Consider the following 15613-nt stretch of genomic DNA (forward strand, 5'->3'; position numbering starts at 1 on the left):
ACAACTAGGAAATTAGATTTTCTGTAAGGCTGTGATGAGCTCATTAAATATTTAGAAGGTCCTGCGTGAGTAGTCAGATCAAGGATATGCTGTGTTCAGCATTATGGGTTCTGATCACCAAGTAGATGAAACCAAAGAGCAGCTCTTCAGTTTACTTCTAGTATTTTTTTTTGTCCTTTTATGGTGAAAACGTTATTTATCAAATAGCAGTTTCATCTTGATCATCACAGCGAGCAAACATCCAGGGCTGGCAGTTCTCTATGTCTTGAACTTAATGTGTCTCTGAGAAAAGCAGTGTTGGTCCTTCTGACCACTATAGTGCCACGAACTCAGGCGCGCTGTTAGGTCCATTGGTGAGCGGCAGAATGACCTTGCCCTGTCCGGAGGAGAGAGCTGTCACTGCAACAAGTAAGCGGCTTCTTTGTTTACTTCTTCGTTACTTCCACCACAACAAAACTCCCTATTCCCACCTTCACCCCAGGAAAGAAATGAAAGTGGTTTAGAATATTCTACCCCCAACTATGCCACTCTGGTGTAATGATTACTCTGAGTTAAAGAAGATAGAGGAAAAAGCAGACAAAGGATAATTCTCTTCCCCACTCCCCTATCTGCCTGGAAGCTGACCCTAAATTCCCCAGGTAGAGCGACCCCAGGCAGCCCCCACTGTACTGGAAGGGAGATTACAATTCTCCAGTGGAACAACTGGTGAGCAGTCGACACAAACAAGACTTACTCCATGCTCATTTCCATTAGTCTCCTCCATATGTTTACCTTCCCATAGTCTGCACCCCTCAAAGCCTGACCCCTTTACCTGTGTCTTTTACAAACATGTTGTTCCTTTCAAGGTGCTATACAGTCCCAGGTTCTAATCACCCTTCTGAGTTCATCATCACTGGGTTTCTTCCGTATGTAAACCCAGGGCGCATGCTAATAAACTTTGAGTTCCTCTTGTTAATCTGCCCTTTGTCATACTTATTTGCAGTACTCAGTCACGAACCTGTAGGAGGAGAGGAGAACTTTTTTTCTTTTTTCATTTCCTATGGGCTTCCCAGGTGGCTCAGTGGTAAAGAATCAGCCTGCCAAGGCAGGAGACATGGGTTTGAGTCCTGTGTCGGGAAAATCCCTTGGAGAAAGAAATGACCACTCATTCCAGTATTCTAGCTTGGAAAATCCCATGGATGTAGAAGCCTGGTGAGCTTGAGTCCATGGGGTTGCAAAAAGTCAGACTCGACTTAGCAACTAAATAACAAAAATAGCAACAGAAGTAATGGGGAAATTAAGGAATATAACTAAAATATTTTCTTGCATCTATGAGTAGGAGACTGTATAAATAAGATAAATTTTGAAGGGAGATGGTGTTTCATCGTCTCTATAAATAAGGCTGGGGAAACTAGCATGGTGGTAAGCCATACAGTAGCAGGACATTCTGCACTGAAGGTACAAAATTTATAGGTCCACCAGGAATACTTCAGAATGTTCTGTGATGGGAATTTGAAACTGTGATAATCCAGGGCTCTTTCGTTCCCTGGAGAGATTGTCTTGGAGAAGTCAATGCACTGGTTCATCAGCCTGGCAGCCTCCTTCCTGGGCTGGGGATGTAGTTCAGTGGTAGAGCATATGCTTCTCATGCATGAGGGCCCAGGTTCAATCCCTGGCATCTCCATGTCCTTCGACTAATGGTGCTAATTTGTTTTTTAGTTTCATTTTTAAGACAGCATGACTTCACAGGAGGAGACGTCACCAGTGTTACACATTAATATAAATTACAGGTACCACCCTACCATTTTCAATGAACTATGTGTAACGCTAACGATGTGATAGTATCTTCTTTCAGTATTAATAACATAGTTTTTATTAATCCAAAATAAAAATAGCCTTTCCAATAAATCTTTATTACTCTATTTGATTCATATACATTTCTGCTAACATCCACCTTCTTTTAATAAACCCATATAAATGGTCAGACAAAAACTTACCTGCTATGCTGTGGGCATGACCCAATTGAAGAATAAAAAGTACAACAAAGATATTTATAACAGTTTTTATTTCTAAAGTATTTGCACCTGTAATGTGTGCATGCTCTGTCACAGTCATGCCTGATTCTTGGCCCCTGTAATATTGTGTTAGTATTTGCAGCAAAGTTATATAAGCTAACTGTGCCAGAACTGCCTCGTGTGATTCACACAGTTTTGTTATTGCTTTATTATCCTAGACAATTACATGATTTAGCTGTAGTATAATCCATGGAATTACAGTGGATTCATTGAGATCAAGCCTTTGACAGCTATCTCAATTTTGATCACCATATATAAGGGCATATAGAATAAAAGCTTTTTTAAAAGCTCCTGTATATCTTGGGTGGAGAGGAAGTTGACTCAAATCTCAGGATAAGTTTTGGGTTCTCCCCACCCACACAAGTGAAACCTCTTGACCCTGGGCATTGCTCAGACCCAGAACTGGAAGTGGTCCACTTTCTGCACACCATAGAGGTCATCACTGATGATCACACAGATGCATGCACTTGTTGTTCACTCTATGCTATGAAGTATTATTCTGTTTTGAAGAGGATTCCACCTTCTTTGGGGGGAAACAATAGTGCCATGAATTCAGATTAGCATGATGTAATGACAAAGTCAACTGATGTCTCTGGCAAGTCCTCCCTTCCTGCATTACGGGTCTATTGATTCTTTGGCTATGTTTTTCACTCTGTCATCTGTTGAGTTGTACTTATGGTTCTCATGTGAACAGAATTAAGATAACCCTTGGGATGCCAATCAGACTTTCCTCTTGGATAACACTTGACAATATTTGAAATGAATAAAGCTTCAGTTTCCCCTCCATGCTAAACCTCACCCAAAAGTTGGCACTGATGACCTTCACTTGTTTGCATGATGAATAAATCCTCAAGATGAGCTGTTCATCGCATAATTTGCTAGGATAAATCTAGGCCCTTCAGATCAAAGACATTTTTAATTATGTAACACCAGGTAGTACATGGGTTCATATTTCAGAGGAATATTAAAAACTCCCTTAACTTATTCACAGTCTTTGAGAAGCTATTAAACCTGAGACAAGAAGCAAGCAGTCTAATTACGAACATCTATTACACAGTTTATTGCTTCTTTTGAAATCGTATCTCTTCTCACCATGCTCTAATGTCAGGGTTCCTTTTCTTATGCCCAGAGATGTTTGGAAAGGGGAGAAGTGTTACAGGCACCGACTCTGCCCCTGTCACTACCTGCCTGAACTGTGACAATCCCCGTATTTTCCTGACAGCCTTAACTACATCCTTCTCTTTCTCTCAGCACTTAGGTGTGACTGAACTGTCAAGCTCTTGAACTGGAGTCAAATGCTATTCCATTTTTGTTTTTCATATTCTGGAAAATGAGAGGACTGTCACAGAAGTAAAAGCTGAAACCATAAAACAAATAAGTAGCTACTGAATGTTTTCTGTGTCACAGAGAACAGACACGAGAAAAGGGGAGAGCGTGACATCCGGTGCAGTGATGGCAACAGAGGCCGCTACGCGTCTGGCTTCACTTCCAGCATCTCATTCACTCTGTAGAGCATCCTTAGGAGGTGGATGCTATTTTAAGCCCTATTTTAAAGCTGAGGAAACTGGTGAACCAGGGCACTGAAAAACTGCCTCTGGTGGTATGTCTAGCACGGAGTGTGGCCGCGAGACAGAAGGGAGAAGCAGACTGGCTTTGAGGCTAAGCAGTTTTATACTGTTGTGGAATGCGTTCCTTTGTATGGGGCTCCGTTCCCGCGCTTGTGCACAGGAGGTAGTAGAAGCCAGAGCAGAGATAGTCTGAGCTTTGTTGCTAGTTGGAGTCCACACTCAGGATTTGGACTATGTGTCTGGGAAGGTTTTACAGATGCACGTATGCCTGCTAAATTGCTTCAGTCGTGTCCGACTCGTTGTGACCACATGGACTGTAGCCTATCAACACCCCTCAATAGTTATATTTCACAGAAAATGGCATTTGGGGGGATTTGAAAAGTTAACATATTTTACATGCCTTGCGGAGTTCCTGATACATTGGCAAGTTCCTATTGTGCGCTTCTCTTACATGATAGAAAGATGGTATCCATGGAGTCTTATAATTCTAAAACAAAGAATTTTAAGAATTCTCCAAATTTTGGAATATAACTCATGAAAAATACATAAGTACATGAAAATGCAAATAATCCCAAAATGAAATATTTTAAGAAAATTTATTGAAGAATGATTCAAATGGAATTCAAGTGTGGGAAAAGTGTTTCGAGTTTGGAAAAGGTTGGAAACTTCTGAAAAGGCTTGGGAGTTTTCCAAGGTTAGGGAGACAGGCTGCAGAGCCACTGAAGGAGGCAAAAACACGTTCACCATCCCCAAAGGGACCAGACATGCAGCAGAGGCCAGACGGTGCGAGGCTTGCTGCAGAGGTCGATGGACCCACTTTGGACAGGAGCGGAGAGTTAATAGTGCCACAGAGGCAGAGAGCAGGAGCTAAAGCACGGCAGGAAGCTTTCAATCGAAGTTGAGATGACCGCAAAAGTCTAGGGAATTGGCTCCTGAGCCTGGCAATCAAGGCAGCTAACCATCTAAGGTTAGACTCCATGGCTTTTTGCATTTTTTCATTTCCTCTGTTCCTTGCTTCTCTAACATTTATTTTGGAATCATTCTCTCCTCCAAGCTTCCTCAGGTCTGCAGGCTGTTATTCTGTGCATCTCCACTGAACTCTCATACATCCCATGCCTCCTTTTATTACAAAACTTACCACACCTGACTGCAGTTTCTTGGCCATGTGTCTCCTCTTTCGACTATGAGCTCCCAGAGAACAGAGATCATCTCTCCCTCATCTACGTGCTTTTTATAAACCATTTAGATTTATAGAAAAATTGAGAAGGTAATAAAGTCCCCATGTACATTATGCAGTACACATCTTTTCAAATTGTCCTATTTTATCTATTATCTATCAGATTTCTTCATGTTTTCCATGACCTCGTTTCATATGAATAATTAAAATGTGACAAAAATAAAGTTTATATGATGGGAGTATGCTTTCATCTACAGTGGTTATCGTGAGGTACCTGGGGTTTTGTTATTATTATTATTAGTTATTTGTTTTGTTTTTTGTTATTGCAGATGTTTAGTGCTAGAGTCAGGGGCACCTGTGATTCAAGGGTATGAATTAGGGAGTCTTCAAATTGTCCAAAAGTATATGTGTGTGTGTGTATATATATATATATCTCAGTTCAGTTCAGTCGCTCAGTCATGTCTGACTCTTTGTAACCCCATGGACTGCAGCATGCCAGGTTTCCCCGTCCATCACCAACCCCTGGAGTTCACTCAAACTCATGTCCATTGAGTCAGTGATGCCATCCAACCATCTCATCCTCTGTCATCCCCTTCTCCTCCCACCTTCAATCCTTCCCAGCATCAGGGTCTTTTCAAATGAGTCAGTTCTTTGCATCAGGGGGCCAAAGTATTGGAGTTTCAGCTTCAGCATCAGTCCTTCCAATGAGTATTCAGGACTGATTTCCTTTAGGGTGGACTGGTTGGATCTCCTTGCTGTCCAAGGGACTCTCAAGAGTCTTCTCCAACACCACAGTTGAAAAGCATCAGTTCTTTGGCACTCAGCTTTCTTTACAGTCCAACTCTCACGTCCATACATGACTACTGGAAAAACCATACCTTTGACGGGACGGGCCTTTGTTGGCAAAGTAATGTCTCCACTTTTTAATATGCTCTCTAGGTTGGCCATAACTTTCCTTCCAAAGAGCAAGAGTCTTTTAATTTCATGGCTGCAGTCACCATCTGTAGTAATTTTGGGGCCCCCGCAAAATAAATTTTATCACTGTTTCCACTCTTTATATACACAGACATATATTCATGAGAGCTATGTCTTTTTTTAATTCAAAATTTTCTTCCTCTAACATTTTTTTAAACTGGAATCACACTCAAGCTATATTTGACAGTTGTGATAACACATTACATGTCTTACATTCTCAAAAATCTATTGTTGAATTAAGAATTTCTAATATTGGTCACTGGTCTTCCCAGGTGACTCAGTGGTAAAGAATCTGACTGAACTGCAGGAGATACAAGTTTGATTCCTGGGCTGGGAAGATCCCCAGGAGAAAGGAAGGGCAACCCACTCCAATAAACTTGCCTAGGAAACCCTATGGAGAAAGGAGCCTGGCAGGCTACAGTCCATGGGGTCACAAAAGAGATGGACACGACTTAGCAATTAAACAGCGACAAGTATTGATCACTAGAGGAAAAAAGCAGATGCTTATGGTGATTTTGATTTCCTATTGTTTTAACTTTAATGGTAAAACCTCGAATGTGTTATGTAATTGCTGAAACACACTGACAGAAATGTCTGTCTTGAATAATGACATGAAACAGTCACCCATAAGCACCCTTTAGAAAACTGAAAATTATTGTCTATTACAATGTCCAGAAAGGAAAGTTTCAGAAAAAGAGACAAATCTCCTGGAAATTGCATCCCTGGAATGGTGATTCAGCTGAGCCCAAGCTCTGATCTGAGCACTTCTGTGAATGACGCCCAGATAGCCATGATGAGTGAGGTAGTAGGTCAGGTCGTCACTGTGAGAAGAGGATTTTTCCATTCACTTCAAATACCTGGTGGGGACAGGGGGAACTATTCTGGGCCCAACCTGCTTATCTTCACCTTAATTTAATTCCTCTCCTTTTATAGAACCGCTAAAATCTGGGTTCTAGCTAATAATCTGTCTCTTTATCAGTAAGTCAAACAGAAAGCACGTTGGTACTCAGACCCGAGGTGTTTGCAGAGAATACCCACTAACCCAGGGACTGAGTGCCCAGTGCTGTGTGATGTCCTGGACTGCCAGGCCACTGTCTGGAGACAGAGGAGCCAGGGGCTCCTCCACAGGTTTACACTTTGCAGCTCTCCCAGACATGACTGCTTCAGTCTCTGGTCCTTGTACATAAACATTCTTATTTCTGTAACTCGTGGTGGCTTTTTCTTCCTGATTCGCTCAGATTGATGTCCTGAGATTAGTATTCTTTTTCTTTTCTTATCAAATAGTTGAGGATTTATTTGCACATTTGTAGATAGTTAACAGATGACTCAGGTGGAACAGTGGTAAAGATTCCCCTACCAATGCAGGAGACACAAGAGATGTGAGTTTGATCCTTAGGTCTGGAAGATCACCTGGAGAAGGAAATGACACCCCACTTCAGTATTCTTGCCTGGAAAATTCCACAGAGGAGCCTGGCGGGCTGCAGGTCGCAAAGAGTCTTAGACATGACTGAGTGTCTGCACGCGCCCCCCCCTCCCCCACACACACACTGTTATATTTTATGTATTTACTTTACCTAAGAGAAAAAAAAAAGTGAGATGCAAATTACATATTGAGTGATTACTTTTTTCTCGAATTTATACTCAGGTGAAAAAGATTTAAAATGTCATACATTTTATGTTACTTTATATGTAACATAAATACTTCACATTTAAGTCAAAATTATAAGAGAGTAATTAGATATTCTTACCCAATACAGAATGAACACCCCGTGGTGCATTTATTGTCCTTACAAAGTACATAAACTAAGTAGGACATAGAAATGAACATCACTAGTAGTTCATGATTCATAGCCAATTGAGTACACTAATTGCAATCTATTTGCAAGGTAGAGAGTTTAAACAATCATTTAAAATGGTAACCTCCAAACTTTTGGGCACCACGTTCGGATTTCTTGAAAGACAATTTTTTCATGGACCGCGGCTGGGGGAGCTGGTTTTAGGATGATTCAAATACATTAAATTTATTGTGTACTTTGTTTCTGTTATCATTCAGTTCAGTTCAGTTCAGTTCAGTCGCTCAGTAGTGTCCGACTCTCCACGACCCCATGAATCACAGCACGCCAGGCCTCCCTGTCCATCACCAACTCCCGGAATTCACCCAAACTCATGTCCACAGAGTCGGTGATGCCATCCAGCCATCTCATTCTCTGTCGTCCCCTTCTCCTCCCGCCCCCAACCTTTCCCAGCATCAGAGTCTTTTCCAGTGAGTCAACTCGTCGCATGAGGTGGCCAAAGTATTGCAGTTTCAGCTTTAGCATCAGTCCTTCCAATGAACACCCAGGATTGATCTCCTTTAGAATGGACTGGTTGGATCTCCTTGCAGTACAAGGGACTCTCAAGAGTCTTCTCCAACACCACAGTTCAAAGGCATCAATTCCTCGGCGATCAGCCTTTTTCACAGTCCAACTCTCACATCCATACAACTCACCAAATAATTATAAAGCTCACCTCAATGCGGGATCAGTGGGAGCCCTGAGCTTGTTTTTCTGCAGCTGGAAGGTTCCCTCTGGGGGTGATGGGAGAGTGATGGGGAGGGGCTGTAAATATGGATGAAGCTTCTAGTAGTTGCTGGCCACTCACTTCCTGCTGTGTGGCCTGATATTTGTCCCTGGCCTGGGGGCTGGGGACCCCTGTTTAAACAATGTTATTCAGATGTGGGTCCGGAAGAAATTCTTCTTAAATATGATAAATACTGATTTTATCTAGAAATTTCTTTCATGTGTACAAGCAATGCTCAAAATCAAGATTTAAATATACATGTCTATGTGTTCAATTTGCATACTCAAGAAATGGTCAATTGAACTTGCTACTTGGCTTTTCAATTTTTTAAAAGATGTAGACCATTTAAAAAATCTTTATTAAATTTGTTTTAATTTTGCTTCCGTTATATGCTTTTGTTTTTTTTGGCCATGAACTATTGTGGGACTTTAGTTCTCCAACCAGGAATTGAATCCACTCCCCCTGCATTGGGAAGGGAAGTCTTAACCATTGGATTGCTATGGAAGTTTCAACTACTTGAGTTTTTACTTTGCAATTATTGTGATCCAACCTGTAAAAAGAGAATACTAGTTCCATCAACATGTTGAGAAAGATTTAATTTCCAGTTGTCAAAGCTGCTATAAAGTCTGTCCTACAGTCTTTGCTAAGCACTCCCCAAGTGTGTTCTTTTGCTATTTGATGGTATTTGTCACATTTGAGGCTGCCACCTATGATGATGTCAACTAGACTTGCTATTATCACTCAGAATCCATTTCACAAACAGCAATGGATATGATGGAAGATGAGAACAAAAACATCTTCCGAAATTAACTGGAGGATTGCGCACTGTCATCTCTTTCTTTTGGCCATAGATGGGTGCTTTCTCCTTACGTGTGTGTGAAGCTAGGGAAGAGTCACCATGTCTTGATGACCTTATGGATGGCGAGGTCTTCACAATTTCACATTCACGTGGTGCCCCCTTGGGGGTGCTCTCAATACCTTTGTATTTACCTTTGGAGTAAAATATATTACATTTTCTGATGTTTGTGTATTTAAAGATCATTTTATACTTTCTTCGGGGATAATATTCTGGACTTTGCAACTCTGAAGTTGGTAAATGTGAAAATGTCCAATTACAAGGCATTATTAAGCTATACATTATTTAGTCTCTATTTCTGTATAATGCAAGAGTAACTGAAAAAAAGCACTTGAGAAGTGGAGCTTCTCTATTAATAATACATTTTTAAAGCCACTTCTCTATGCTATTAATTTCAGATTTCTTGAGACAGCAATTCTATTATCATGGTGTTTCATATTGCTCCAAGTTTTCTCTATGAATATCCAGTTAGTATTCCAAAAATTATAGATTCCTCACATTCTTCAGAGAATCCAATTTACTAGGATTGAGGCTGAGATCTGACTTTTTCAGAGTGACATCTGCATTTCTGAGCAGTTTAACTTTTACAGTTTATGTTAGAAATAAACCGGTCCTTCAGAAGTTGTGATGCATCTGTAAGTAATCTGTCATGTAGAAAATTATATATAAATGCATGCTTCCTCAATATAATGCTACTCAATTTCCAGAGTAAACAAGAAGTAAATAAGAAGACTGAGGCAACTTTATATTTCTCACTAAATAAATAGATTTACATGATTGACATAACCAATCATCATTTCCCCTCTCTTGAAATAAAGATGTTAAGAAGCAAACTACTTAAAATACAAAGGCAGTAGAACATTCCCCCTTTTTCTATGTTAGGAAAGGAGAGAAAAGTAATTTTGTCCAGGATAGTATGAATAACAAATATGGAGAATATTAAAACTCTTAGTTTCCTCCTATACTTTGCTGACAAGCAAATGTTGTTGATCACCATGTCTTTAAGAAAGAACTCAACCCATACATGAAAATGGCAACCCACTCCAGTATCTTGCCTGGGAGATCCCATGGACAAAGAGGCCTGGCAGGCTACAGTCCATGGGGTCACAAAAGAGTCAGACACGACTGAGCGACTAAACAACAACCCATACAGCAACATGCCCTTCTGAATCTATCAATTGTGACTTTGCAACTTATTTTCTACTCTTGCAATGTTTCAACAAAATGTTTCTTCACTGTAAGTAAACAACTGCTTAAATGTAAGCCTCATGAATAATTTCCTTTGGTTGGTTGTCTTCTATACACCTATACATACACTCAAATTGAAGCAGCAAAGCAATTAAATCATTATAGACTTTGTCATGAATCACCAATACGGTTGAGTTCTTTGTGATTGTGATGGGTATCATCTGCAAACTAATTTCTCAAAAATATCATTTATGTGGGCAAAAATCTTAGGAAAACTGACTAGCCTTTTTGAAAAAAATGAAAAAAACATGGTTTAAGGTATGGTCATAATTTTGTGCACACATCGGATCTCATAAACTAAATAAGCAGATACAAATGTTAAAGTCTTCCCAAGGGTGCTAGCTCTGGAGTCAGAATTTCAGCTTTAATAGCTGTGACCTTAAGCTAGTTATACTTTCTGTATCTCTGTTGTTTATTTAATAAGGGATGGAATGACAGTATCTATCTGATAGGATTGTTGGGAAGATTCAATGAGCTAATAAATGTAAAATATTTTGAAGAGTGATTGGAAATGATGTTTTGTAATTGCTAATTACTGTTACCTCATTTAACTTTATCAAAACCCTATGAGTTAGTAATTTTACTTTTCCATTTTTTTGAGATGAAAATCTCCTGAGATTAGCAATTTTAATTAACTTGCTCAAGGTCACACATCTTGTTAAGTATTTTAGCTAGAATTATAGCCCAGACTTTATGATCCAAGTCCATGTATTTAATTTCTTTGCTATAATTTCTCAATCCATATACATTTCTCATCTCCCTCTTTCTTTGTTCTTATGTTTCTCTAAAATTTCCACCACCGATAATGTTGTGGCACAGGGTAGAACTTATCTATGCACTGCTTTCAGTAACACTAATCACCACGTGTTTTACTTTTGTTTGCAGATCAGTTAGAATCTCATCAATGAAGTGGACTTAATAATAAAACTCTTTCAAAGTCTATACTATCATCCTGAGGGAGTACCGTTTGCTTAATAAACATGATTTGATTGGAGCAATTCTGGAAAGACAAGCTCAGAAATGTGCACAAATTCAAGTACAAATTTCTGTATAAATTTTCTGAAGTGTTGCCAAACATATTTAGCAATATTTTCCGTCAATCTGCAGTCATAATTCCATTCCTCAAAGTTCTTGATGCTTAGGTTAAAGGCTGAATAGGGCTTTTCTTCATAGTGCTAACAAGAGGAAGAAGTACACTGGGGCCAAGGGAAAAAGCATGTGGATCGTGCCACCTGGCCAAAAGGCACATGTAATAATTTAACTGCACAGTGCAAATGGCATTCGAAATCTGTGTTCTCGCTAGTTGCCAAGTCTAAGCTTACTTCACAAAACTAGAGTTACTTGAATTGATTCTGAATTAGAAAATGGTAGTCTACAAAGAACATCTGTGGTCTAAACTTTAGTTTAATAAATGTGAAACGTGTCTATACAGGGTAATCTAGAATAAAATGTACTTGCTTGAGTTAGTGAATTAGTGACCTTGCTAAGTGGATAGACATTTACCTCATCTTAGGCAGCTGAATATTTACTATGTCATATTTTGCACTATAGAGGCAATAGATCAAAGATCCTGGTGGGACTCAAGTGTCATGTGTAAAACACTTAGCAGCAGTAACCTAAGACTTCACTCCTTTCCTAAACTTAGGCTAAGTGTCTATATTCAACCACACTTATAACCACTTGGGTGAATGCCAGGGTATACATATAGTAAGAGGAAATGAATATATAGCTTGACGTTCTAATAGCACATGCTGGTGTGTGCTAAGTCACTTCAGTCACATCTGACTGTTTGCGACCTTTTGGACCATAGCCCACTGGACGACTCTGTCCATAGGATTTCCAGGCAAGCATACTGGAGTGGGTTGCCATGCCCTCCTCCAGGGGATTATCCTGGCCCAGGGATCAAACCTGCATCTCTCTAAGTCTCCTGCTTTGGCAGGCAGCCTCTTTACCACTAGCGCCACCTGGGAAGCCCTGTAGTGCATCAGTTTATTTCAGTCCAGTCACTCAGTCGTGTCCGACTCTGTGCGACCCCATGAATCACAGCAGGCCAGGCCTCCCTGTCCATCATCAACTCCCGGAGTTCACTCAAACTCATGTCCATCGAGTAGGTGATGCCATCCAACCATCTCATTCTCTGCCGTCCCCTTCTCCTCCTGCCCCCAATCCCTCCCAGCATCAGAGTCTTTTCCAGTGAGTCAACTCTTCGCATGAGGTGGCCAAAGTTATAGAGGCAATAAAAAACAGAGCATAATTCTCATGGTCAAGAGGAACCTAAGGAGACATCACAACAAATATATTGTATTAAAAAGAATATTAGATGAGAACTAAGGAAAAATAAATATGAATTCCACTGAAATGTATCAATATTTACAGACCTATTATAACACATGTACCATTAGATTTTTATTAACATTAGATGGTAATAACAGAGGAAACTTGATGTGGTATACATATGGAAATTCACAACTTTTCTATAAATCTAGAGTTGTTCTAAAATTAAAAGTTTTCTTTTTAAACGTATGACAAAGGAATGCTACTAATAACTGCATGTCAACAAATTTGATAACCAAGGTGAAAAGGGTAAGTTCCTAGAAACACACAGATTACCAAAACTGACTTAACAAGAAATAGACAACCTGATTAAACTTATTACAAGATATTTAATTAGTAATTTTGAAACCGCCCACAAAGAAAAGCCCATGTCCTTATGGCTTCACTAGTGAATTCTAGTAAACATTTACCTAAGTAACACCAATTCTTCACAAATCTTCTAAAACATAAAAGAGGAAGAAGGAACATTTTCCAGCTTATTCTTTGAAGTATTACCCTGTGAAAGCCAGAAAAAGACATTACAGGAACATTACAAACTAATATCCATTGTGAATAGAGACTCAGAGATTCTCAAAAAAATACTAGTAGACCATATCCAGTAAAGAACTATACAAAAAGAACAATACATTATTACCAGTGAGATTTATCACAGGGATGCAAGATCAGTTTAACACCTGAAGATCATGAAGTATATAATAGTAATAAAGAACAAAGCCACATGATCATCTCGGTAGATGCAGAAACAGCATTTGACAAAATCAAACACATTTTAATGATCTAAAATACTCAGTGAATTAGGAATATAAGGGGACTTCTCCACCCTGATAGAGGGCTTCTACGAAAATCCATAGGTAACCTCTGGAAATTCGGAGAAGGCAATGGCAAGCCACTCCAGTAGTATTGCCTAGAAAATCCCATGGATGGAGGAGCCTGGTAGGCTGCAATCCATAGGGTCGCTAAGGGTCGGGCACGACTGAGCGACTTCACTTTCACTTTTCACTTTCACACATTGGAGAAGGAAATGGCAACCCACTCCAGTGTTCTTGCCTGGAGAATCCCAGGGACGGGGGAGCCTGGTGGGCTTCCGTCTATGGGGTTACACAGAGTCGGACACGACTGAAGTGACTTAGCAGCAGCAGCAGTAGCAGCAGCAACTAAAATTAGAGTCAGGAATGACCTGCAGAGGGAGCTCTCATGCATCACCACTCACCATCATTTGCACACCCTGATCTTCATGCGCACACCCCACAGGAAGAAGCATACCTTGCACTCCCAAACAGGAAGTGACTACATTACTATCCCAAAGGAAGAATTTCTTCTTGCTCAGCAACAGTCCTGCCAATAAGAAACATCACAGCTCAACCAATGAGAAGCCATCACCAGTCTGAACTTCGACCTTCCTCCAGTGAACTTTCACTTAGAACAGACCCTGCAACTTCCCCATTTTCCCCATAAAAGCAGATTTCCCTCCTTTGTTCTCTGAACATGCCTGTGGTTTGCCATAGATTGCATGCTCAAATTGCAATTTTTTGCTGTTTCCAAATAAACCCTGAAAGTGTGTTAGTTGCTCAATTGTGTCTGACCTTTTGCAACCCATGGACCTTAGCCCACCAGGCTCCTTTGTCCATGAAATTCTCCAGGCAAGAATACTGGAGTGGGTAGTCATTCCTTTCTCCAGGGCATCTTCTGGACCCAGGGATCAAACCTGGGTCTTCTGCACTACAGGCAGATTCTTTACCATCTGAGCCACGAGGAACATCCCAACTCCTCATGCTTAATGGTTAAAGACAGAGATTTTCACCCTGAGATGTAGAACAAGGAAAGAATTTCCACTTTCACAACTATTGTTTAACACTGTGCTACAGGTTCTACCCAGGGCACCTAGGGAAGAAAATAAAAGACATCCGGATTGAAAAGGAAGAATTAAAAATTTGTCTATCTCCAAATGATACATTCTTATACGTAGAAAGCTCTAAGGAATCTGCAATAATTACTTATTAGAGCTAATAGATGAGTTCAGTATGATTGCTGGATACAGTATGAACACATGAATATAAATTTTATTACTGTACACTAGCAATGAGCAACTGAAACTGAAATTAAGAAAATTTCATTTATAATAGCATCAGAAAAGATGAAAGTATTTAGGAATAAATGTAACAAAAGAAGTGAAAGACTCGTACACTGGAAACTACAGTGTACAGAGTATTGTTGAAAAATTAAAGAAGACTTGAATAGTGTGAGCGCACATACAGACATGTAAAAAGGACAGAATAAACAGTCTTTAATTCATAAAGTAAGACTTTTTGGAATAGTAGCCATCTTGTTCTTCATTTCTCATATATCACCTATAATTCTCTGATGAGTTCCCATTTTGCCAAGTATTTTTCTCAGAGTTCTTGGCAGACATCTTCAGGAAGCAGATGGTTACTTATGGCATGAAAGGAATGAGGGAAGGAAGGAAGGGAAAAAAAGATTCAATGTTTATGAACTGGAAGACTGTTAATACTGTTAAGATGGCAATAATCCCCAAATTCAATACAGATTCATTTCAAGCCCTATCAAAATTGTAGCTGCCTTTTCACAATAATTGGCAAGCTGTCCCTAAAATTTATATGGAAATGCAAGGGACCCAGAAAATCCATAAGATTCTTGAAAAAGAAGAACAGCAGGGATTCATGCTTCTGAATTTCAAAACTTACAGTGTACTGCTGGCATAAAAGTAGACATATAATCAATAAAATTGGGAGTCCAGGAAAATAACACTTACATTTGTGATCAATTGATTTTGAGAAGAATTCTAAGACAACTGAATGGCGGCATAGAATAATCTTTTCAACAA

General features: G+C 39.8%; 1 protein-coding gene and 1 non-coding gene across 2 annotated transcripts in view; one reads left to right on the top strand and one right to left on the bottom strand.

Annotated features, from left to right (window-relative positions):
• The window catches only part of LOC129535983 (ankyrin repeat domain-containing protein 26-like), a 185177-nt gene that overhangs the window by 84295 nt on the left and 85269 nt on the right, over positions 1-15613 (bottom strand). The window lies entirely within an intron of this gene.
• Positions 1592-1663, top strand: TRNAE-CUC (transfer RNA glutamic acid (anticodon CUC)). The gene has a single exon. It is a non-coding gene; the product is annotated as a tRNA-Glu (tRNA).

This window comes from Moschus berezovskii, chromosome 19 (genome assembly GCF_049115385.1).
Source record: "Moschus berezovskii isolate FMDL1 chromosome 19, NW_MosBer_1.0, whole genome shotgun sequence".
NCBI lineage: Eukaryota > Metazoa > Chordata > Mammalia > Artiodactyla > Moschidae > Moschus > Moschus berezovskii.